Source organism: Pinus tabuliformis, chromosome 4_1 (assembly GCF_031772625.1).
Source record: "Pinus tabuliformis cultivar Carrire ecotype Pingquan chromosome 4_1, CPIR1, whole genome shotgun sequence".
Classification (NCBI taxonomy): domain Eukaryota; kingdom Viridiplantae; phylum Streptophyta; class Pinopsida; order Pinales; family Pinaceae; genus Pinus; species Pinus tabuliformis.
Window position 1 is genome coordinate 211,300,446 of NC_142303.1, and position 10,384 is coordinate 211,310,829.

Genomic DNA, 10,384 nt, shown 5'->3' on the forward strand with positions numbered 1-10,384 from the left:
CCCCATTAGGTATAAATATTATGCCTTAATGTCTCAAGTAATCACTGTTTTTGAGCCCTTAAATTATGAACAAGCCAAAAATCATAAAGAATGGATGGAAGCTATGAAAGAAGAGCATGACTCTATAATGAAAAATGAAACTTGGGAATTAACAGAATTACCTAAAAATAAAGTCCCTATAGGATCAAAATGGTTGTACAAGACAAAATTTAATGCAGATGGTAGCATAGACAGGTATAAGGAAAGATTGGTTGCAAAAGGTTATTCACAAAAAGAAGGAGTAGATTATGAAGATACCTTTATTCCGGTTGCAAAAATGAATACAATTAGAATAATGATAACATTGGAAACTAAATATGATTGGAAGCTACATCAATTAGATGTAAAGTCATCTTTTCTAAATGGTGACTCAAAAGAAGAGATTTATCTTGCTTAACCAGAAGGATTTGTAAAAAAGGGTCAAGAACATCTTGTATGCAAGTTAAAAAAAGGCCTTATATGGACTAAAATAGGCTCCTAGACATTGGTATGAGAAAATTGACAAATTCTTCTTTCAGCAAGGATTTAAAAAGAGTAAAAATGTTCCTAATTTGTATGTCAAAGCAGACATAAATGGGGATATGGTATTACTTTCTATATATGTTGATGATCTAATAATAACAGGGAGTGCTGATAAATTAATTACAGATATAAAAATGAAGTTATCATAGGAATTTGAGATAAAGGATCTTGGTGAGATGCACTATTTTCTAGGTCTTGAAGTATGGAGAGATGATGGAAGAACCTTAATCACACAAAGCAAATATACAAATGAAGTACTAAAGAGATTTCATATGAATGGATGTAAAGCAGTGAGTACTCCATTGGAACAAAATATCAAATTAAGAAGTGATGATGGAACAAAAGAGGTGAATGGAACATTATATCGACAATTAGTGGGAAGTCTGAATTATCTCACTACCACTAGACCAAACATTGCTTATGTAGTAAGCATACTTAGTCAATTCATGGCTAAGCCTCATGAAAGCCATTGGATAGCTGCAAAAAGGGTCCTTCGATATTTAAAGGGAACTATCAATTTTGGTATTGAATATACTAATTCTTGTAATGTTGAATTGACAGGTCATTCTGATTCTGACTGGGCTGGAAATCTAGATGACAGGAAATCCACCACTAGATACGTCTTCAACATAGGATCGGGAGCTATATCATGGAGCAGTAAGAAACAAGCAATAGTTTCCTTGTCATCAACTGAAGCAGAATATAAAGCATTAGGTAGTGGCACTTGTGAAGCTATATGGCTCAGAAGAATACTTGAAGATGTTGGTGAAAGTCAACAAGAACCTACAATGATGAGATGTAACAATCAAAGCACCATCAAACTCGAGAACAATCCTGTATGTCATGCAAGGTCAAAATATATAGACACACAATATCATTTTGTAAGAGAAAAGGTCCAATCAAAAGAAATTTCTCTAATGTACTATAATACAAATGAGAATGTAGTTGAAATATTCACTAAGCCTCTTCAGAAGGCAAAATTTGAGTTTTGTAGAAGTAAGTTATGTGTTGTAAAAAATCAAGATTATATTGTAAACCTAGATGAGACTTAGACCAACAGGCATGACAATTAAGGGTATAGTGTCTTTGATATTGTGCTATAGTATATTTGTCATATGGTTGGAATTAAGGGGGAGTGTTGGAAGATATTAATTCCAACCACCTGCCATTAAATGCAGCTGCTATATTGATCTGGAGGATTCGGCGGATGCATCAGATGTAACCCATTTAAACCTGGGGTTTGGTAGCTTCTGGCATTGATTGCTTCTGATTTGTTTTTTTCCTCGAATAAACATTTTTGTCACAGATTTGTTATTTTAGGTTAATACAAAATTTTATTTACATATCATATTTCCTAAATCTATTTATGCTTTCAATAAAAATCATTACAACTTATACAAAATGTATATTATGTAATGCTATGATACAAGATCTCTATAGTTCTTTCATTTACTACTGAACCCTGTTGATATGCATAAAAGTGAATGATACCTATTTTTGTTGCAATTCTCTTTTCTGACAACATGTTTACAACCTCATTCTGTTCACAGTACACATGCTTGTATGTGATTTAATGAAAGCTCTACTCCAGAATCCAAAATCAAGATGCCCTCATCCATGCAGTAAGAATGTATGGATTAAATTGAAAAAATCTATGTACCCATTCTATAACAGTATTTAAGTTCAAATTAATCTTTAAAATCTCAATACCCAACCATTTTGCACATAATAATGTACCCCATAATACAATAACTTCTGCCAGACTGTTTGTGCCCCTTCCTCCTTCTCGGCAAAAGTGGTAAAATGTGCCCAGTGTCCTCTCGCATTTTATATATGGTTACACTGGGCTTTAGATGTGTTTGTGTGGGTGTCTTTGATTGAAGATTTGAGTTATTTGAGGTTTTAATAGTTGAATTGCAGACTACGTCTTTAGATAAGACAAGTGTACTATGTTGAATATAATTTTATATTTATATTTTATATTTTCATAATACAGATGATAATGAAGGTGAAGAACTCATACTCAATAATAATAGACACATAATATTTACTATGGAAACATTACTAGCTTCCACTAAAAATTTTGATAATCAGAACAAGCTTGGAGGAGGATTCGGCCCTGTGTACAAGGTAAGCTGGGTTAAGTAAGCTTCTGTTGGAATTTAATTCCAACTGCAACAATGAACAGTTGGACAGGAATTTGATTAGCAGTAAATACTCCAGCCTGTTCGATGCCTTAAAGTCAAGCCCGATATTTTTGCACATTAATATGCATTAAAGTTTCAATTGAATTCCCCTGCAGACAGCCGACTTGTTTTTTGATAGAAGCATCACCGCCTTGCTGCAATAAATTCGGAGATAGGCATTAGAAGATATTCTGTAATATTTTATTGTTTAAATCAGATATGTTTTAACATATAAATGCATCACACAGCAGTTCAGTTTTAAGGTTAGCAGCAGATTGATAGAGAGCAAAGGAGAGCACGCAGCAGCATGAAGAAAATACTTGCCAGATAGTGAAACGCACAGCAGTGCACAGCAGGAGTAGATGCAACAGCGCAGCAGAGAGCAGAAAGGGAAAAATGCACAGCAGTGCAGATATTTGAATGAAATTTGTTTAACAGATGTTTATTTGTGTGGAACAGAAGCGTTCCTTGGTGAATCTGTTTTGTAATAGAAGTTGTGAAATTCCCTCAGTATGAGGAAGACAAATCTGTAACAATTAGTTTATTTTTAATAAACGCAAGTTAATTTTTCCTGTTGCTGTTACACCGTCACCATTGATGTTACACCAGTTACAACGTTGCTGCAACACCAAACTACATTGCTGCAACACCATTTCCACAGAACGAAATTTTTTTGTTTTCTGAGTTAAAAATAGAGTATTTTTCTGTGTTAAAAACAAAGTGTTATTCTGCGTTGCTGAAACACCAAACTCAGTTGCTGCAACACCAAACTGTGTTGCTGAAACACTGTTTCCAACAGCGATTTTCTGTTTTTCTATGCAAAAAACAGAGTGCAAAAACAGAGCAATTTTTTGTCTGTCTTTTATGGAATTTATCAGAAAATTCCAACATGGTATCGGAGCTAGTCTAGGCACTCAGTGAGTCAAAAACAGAGCTTGTTTTTCACTGTAGGAGCTGTAAGAAGCTTGTTGAGCAGAATTTTTCCCAGCAGAGAAAGTTTTTGCTTGTTTTCATTTTACAGTCAATATCTCTTCTTTACCAATACTGGTTAAGATGGCAGATGCTGGAACAAGTTTGACAAATTCCAAACTACCACAGTTTAATGGGAAAAATCACAGTTATTGGTACATAACAATGAAAGCATTGTTTGCTTCTCAAGGAATATGGGAGCTGGTTGAAACTGGCTATTCTGAACCTGCAGATGCAACAGCACTGGCTGCTTTAACAGTAGCAGAAAGAGACCAGTTGAAGGGTGACAGAAAGAAGGATGCTAAAGCCCTCTTTTTCCTCTTCCAATCAGTACATGAAAGTGCTTTTCCGCGGATTGCTGCAGCAACAAAATCTAAGGAGGCATGGGATATTCTCAAAACTGCCTATCAAGGCATGGAGAAGGTGAAGACTACAAAGTTGCAAATGTTGAGGAGAGACTTTGAAAATCTCAGCATGAAGGAATCTGATACAATAGGTTCATTCTTCACTCAGGTTATTGGCTTGATAACCCAGATAAGATCTCATGGTGAGATTCTTGAAGATAGAAGGATTGTAGAGAAAATCTTGAGATGTTTACCCTCAAGGTTTGAATCTATTGTGGTAGCAATAGAAGAAACAAAAGATCTCTCACAGTTCACGGTAGATGAGCTGAGTGCTTCTCTGTTGTCTCATGAACACAGACTGAGTAGAGGAACAGATTCCTCATTTGAGCAAGCATTCAAGACTCAGATGTCTTTTGGCCAAAGAAGAGGTTGAGGCAGAGCAAATAACAGAGGTCGTGGAAGAAGCCAAAACAGAGGCAGAAATTATCTTGCTAGCACAAGCGGAAGGAGCTGCAATCAGACCCAAGCTGAAGGTTCAAGCAAACAGCAAGCTCATGGACAAAGGTATGACAAATCCCAAGTCCAATGTCATTATTGTAAGAAATATGGGCACTATGCCAATGAATGTAGGAAAAAACAAAATGACATGAATAATAGGCAGAATGCTAATTTTGCAAATGAAGAAGATAAGAACCCAAAGAACGTGTTGTTAACATGTAACATAACACAAGACAAACAAGAAGATTTTTGGTTCTAAGACTCAGGTTGTAGTAATCACATGACTGGAAATATTGCAATGTTTGCCAATCTGGATGAAAATGTGAAATCTGAGGTAACAACAGGGACTGATGATAAGATATCTGTCAAGGGTAAGGGCAGAGTCAGTATTCGAGCAAAAAATGGAGAACATATGATTGTGCCAGAGGTATACTATGTACCTGGTCTGAAATGTAATCTTTTGAGCATTGGACAGCTCATTGACAAAGGTTACAATGTGTTCTTCAAAGATGATACGTGTACAATCACAGACATACCTCCAAGTAAGAAGATCATTGCACAGGTGCAGATGACCAACAATAGAATGTTTCCTCTCAAACTCAGGGCAGATTTGAAGGAAGGAAGAACTATTGCGGCTGTAACACAAGAAGTCTTTCAGGAACAAGTGAAAGATGTGAATTGGTTGTGGCATTTGAGATTTGGACATCTCAATTTCGGAGGCCTGAATCTGTTGCACAGAAAGGGAATGGTAAAGGGATTGTCGTTAATTGAGAAACTGGACAGCCTTTGTGAAGGCTGCATCTTGGGCAAGCAACACAAAGAAAGCTTTCCAGCAGAAAAGAGTATAAGGGCAAAAGCACCCTTGGAAATTGTTCACTCTGATGTGTGCAGACCGATGCAAATACCATCATTTGCCGGAAATAAATATGTTTTAACTTTCATTGATGATTACACCAGAAAGACATGGGTGTATATGCTGAAACAGAAGAGTGAAGTGTTTGAGAAATTCCGCCACTTCAAAACTCTTGTTGATAAGCAGTGTGGGCATTATATCAAAGTGTTCAGAACAGATAGAGGAGGAGAGTACATCTCCCAAGACTTTCTACGTTTTTGTAGAGAGAATAGCATACAAAAGCAATTCACCGCAAGGTATACACCTCAGCAAAACGGTGTTGCTGAAAGAAAGAATAGGACCATTCTTGACATGGTCAGAAGTATGCTGAAGGCAAAACACTTGCCGCATGAGTATTGGGCAGAAGCTGTTACTTGCGCAGTTTACATCTTGAATAGATGCCCAACTAAAGCTGTCATGAACAGAATACCAGAAGAGGCATGGAGTGGTCAAAAACAAACTGTCACTCACATGAGAGTATTCGGTTGTGTAGCATATGCACATGTACCGGATCAGCTAAGGCAAAAGCTTGATAGTAAGGGGGAGAAGTGTGTCTTTATTGGCTATTATGATGAGTCAAAAGCATACAAACTCTATAATCCATCCACCTAGAAATTAATAGTAAGCAGAGATGTGCAGTTCATTGAAGATGAAGCTTGGGATGGAAGCTTCGAAAAAACAGTAAATGTGAAGAGAATTGTGTCTCATGAAGAACAAGAGGAAGGGACAGCAGCAAATAATCCTTCCTTGGTGGCTCCTCCTCCACCACAGCAAGTTCAACAAACCACACCACAAGCTGGAATTCGAATAGCCTTGAGAAGTCAAGGAAGAACAGTTGTTGTAACACCACAAACAGTTGTTGCTGAAACACCACAGGGATCAGATATACCCTCAAGTTCGGATGGAACTCCAAGCACACCAAGAAGACCAAGATTCAGAAATCTGAATGAGATTTATGAACAAGGAGAGGTAAGTAACAATACCGGTCTGAATTCATTATTCGCTTTGTATTGTCATGTTGATGACCCAATTCATTTTGAAGATGTTGTAAATGAAGATAAATGGATTGAAGTAATGAATGAATAAATTGGTGCAATTGAGAAGAGTAAAACATGGGAGTTAGTGGACCTCCCTAAAGGCAAGGATGCCATTGGAGTTAAGTGGGTCTATAAGACCAAAAGCAATGCTGAAGGTAAGATTGACAGGCACAAAGCAAGACTTGTTGTGAAAGGCTACAAGCAGCAACAAGGCAAAGACTATGATGAAACATTTGCACCAGTAGCAAGGATGGAAACAGTCAGAACAGTGTTGTCTATTGCAGCACAACACAAATGGAAAATTTATCAGATGGATGTTAAATCAGCATTCTTGAATGGAGTGTTAAAAGAAGAGGTTTATGTTGATCAACCTCCTGGCTATGAAGTTGAAGGCCAAGAGCATAAAGTTTGTAAACTGAAGAAGGCTCTTTATGGGCTGAAGCAAGCTCCAAGAGCATGGTACAGCAGAATTGATGCTTATCTGATTGAGAATGGGTTTGATAAGTGTGATGGTGAACCCACACTCTACATAAAACAGAATGACAGTAAGATTATTATTGTTGTTTTATATGTAGATGATCTGATTTTTACTAGCAATGATGCTTCTTTCATTGCTGATTTTAAAGCAGTCATGAAAAGTGAATTTGAAATGACTGACTTGGCTTCTTAAGATATTTTCTTGGAATTGAAGTAGACCAAAGTGAAAATGGTGTTTTCATTTCTCAAGATAAATATGTAGAAACAGTGTTGAAGAGATTTAACATGCAGAACAGCAAAGCAGCTGTGACTCCAACTGTAGTGGGGTTGAAATTGACCAAAGAAAACAGCAGCAAATATTTTGATCCAAAACTATACAAGAACATAGTTGGCAGCCTTATGTACTTGACTGCAACTAGGCCGGACATTATGCACGCTGTGAGTTTAATTTCCAGATTTATGGAAAGACCGAAAGAGACTCATTGGCAGGTAGCCAAGAGGATTCTAAGGTATGTGAATGGAACGAAGGGGTTTGGTATTTTATACTCCTCTTCTGAAAGTTTCATGTTGATAGGTTACACTGACAGTGATTGGGCTGGAAGTGTTGATGATAGGAAAAGCATATCGGGATATGTGTTTCATATGGGATCGAGAGCCATCTCATGGGATTCCAAGAAGCAACCAGTTGTATCTTTGTCAACAGCAGAGGCAGAGTATGTGGCAGCAACAGCAGCAGCATGCCAAGCAGTATGGCTGAGAAGAGTTCTCAAAGATTTGTGTCATGAACAAGAAAAGGGCACAACCATTTACTGTGACAATAGCTCAGCAATAGCATTGTCTAAAAACTCTGTTTTTCATAAAAGAACAAAGCACATAGACACCAAATTTCACTTCATACGTGAATTGGTTAACAATGGTGAGATTGTTTTGCAGCACTGCAGAACAGAGGATCAGCTAACTAACATCTTGACAAAACCATTAGCAAAGAAAGGCTTTGATCATTTCAGGAAATGTTTGGGTATGCAGCAGTTGAAATTAAGGGGGAGTGTTGGAATTTAATTCCAACTGCAACAATGAACAGCTGGACAGGAATTTGATTAGCAGTAAATACTCCAGCTTGTTCGATGCCTTAAAGTCAAGCCCAATATTTTTGCACATTAATATGCATTAAAGTTTCAATTGAATTCCCCTGCAGACAGCCGACTTGTTTTTTGATAGAAGCGTCACCGCCTTGCTGCAATAAATTCGGAGATAAGCATTATAAGATATTCTGTAATATTTTATTATTTAAATCTGATATGTTTTAACATATAAATGCATCACACAGCAGTTCAGTTTTAAGGTTAGCAGCAAATTGATAGAGAGCAGAGGAGAGCACGCAGCAGCGTGAAAAAAATACTTGCCAGATAGTGAAACGCACAGCAGTGCACAACAGGAGTAGATGCGACAGCGCAGCAGAAAGCAGAAAGGGAAAAATGCACAGCAGTGCAGATATTTGAATGAAATTTGTTTAACAGATGTTTATTTGTGTGGAACAGAAGCGTTCCTTGGTGAATCTGTTTTGTAATAGAAGTTGTGAAATTTCCTCAGTATGAGGAAGACAAATCTGTAACAATTAGTTTATTTTTAATAAACACAAGTTAATTTTTCATGTTGCTGTTACACCGTCACCGTTGCTGTTACATCAGTTACAGCGTTGCTGCAACACCAAACTACGTTGTTGCAACACCATTTCCAGAGAACGTTTTTTTTCTGTTTTCTGAGTTAAAAACAGAGTATTTTTCTGTGTTAAAAACAGAGTGTTATTCTGCGTTGCTACAACATCAAACTCAGTGGCTACAACACCAAACTATGTTGCTGAAACACCGTTTCCAGCAAGCGATTTTCTGTTTTTCTGTGCAAAAAACAGAGTGCAAAAACAGAGCAATTTTTTGTCTGTCTGTTATGGAATTTATCAGAAAATTCCAACAGCGTCGAGTAATAATATTTACTACCTTAAAATAGAGAGATATTTAGGCTCTTCTCTGAGCACAATTGACTATAGATTAGCAGTTTGAAAACAATATATTGGGGAAAGACAATTAAGCTTAATAATTTACCAAACTTTTATACCGATCTTTTGTGTAGGAAACTACACCAGATGGAAAAGAAATAGCCGTGAAAACACTGTCCTTCACATCTATGCAAGGGACAAAAGAGTTTTTAAATGAAGTTAAACTTGGAGCCGCAATTCAACATCGAAATCTTGTATGCCTACTGGGCGGCTGCTACGTAGAGGGATCAGAAAGATTGCTCGTCTATGAATACTTACCCAATAAGAGCCTTGATCAAATCTTCTTCGGTAAGTGGCTTCCATGTTATTACGAAAGTAGACAGAAAATTAAAATTATCACTGTTTCAACAAGGATATTCAGATTATGCCAAATTAATTAATGTCATACACCGATACAGACCCAAACAAACGCAACCAGCTTGATTGGGGAAAGCGTTACCATATAATAATGGGAGTAGCTCGTGGGCTTCTCTATCTTCATCAGGACTCGAGACCGCGCATTATTCATCTGGATGTTAAAGCAAGCAATGTGTTGATGGACGAGGAACTGAACCCTAAGATAGCAGATTTCAGCTTAGCAAGACTTTTTCCTGATGGCCAAACTCACATCATTACTGCAAAAGTTGTTGGAACTTAGTGAGATTTCAATACCATCACTACTCTGTTAATGCAGATGTTTTACTCTGTTCATTTTCCTTCAATAGGATTGACAATATTGTAATTCCATTGTACTTCAATAGTATTGACAATATTGTATTTGTAGGTTGGAAAATGGGGTTTTGCATTCCTGGTTATGCGTTTTTATGATTTGGGGATTTACAGTCTTGGTTGCAAATATGCTTCGTTTTCCAATAACTTATCCTCTCCCATTTCTAAATGTTTTGCCTAAAAGGTGGGTTTTTGCATTCTTGATTAAGCTTTTTTATGATCTGGGGATGGATTGGCAATCTTGGTTGCAGCTATGCTTCCTTTTCAAATAACTTATCATTTCCTATTTCTAAATTTTTGCCTTAATTTATGATATTTGACATTGTACTCTGTATATGCAGCGGTTATATGGCCAGAGTATGCTATGTTGGGGCAAGTATCTGTAAAAACTGATGTTTATAGTTTTGGTGTTCTTGTCCACGAAATTATCACAGGAATAAAGAAGAATGATTACAATTTGCCACCTGAAATGTAGATTCTTTTGGGATCGGTAAGATACAATTTCCCTTTTATTCCCAACTGAGCATATCCAATTTCCCTTAATAAAGTTAAGACCATGCTATTTAGTTCATGTACAAGCGTATCAGGGATGCCCGTGACGATATTGAGGATGTGTTGTCCACTGTGTATATATCCAGAATGACGAAGCCTCTGTGATT

General features: G+C 37.0%; 1 pseudogene; it reads left to right on the forward strand.

Moving 5' to 3' along the window:
- The first annotated feature begins 2,613 nt into the window (after positions 1 to 2,613).
- On the forward strand, positions 2,614 to 10,382 carry LOC149174961 (cysteine-rich receptor-like protein kinase 29; annotated as a pseudogene).
- Positions 10,383 to 10,384: the final 2 nt, after the last annotated feature.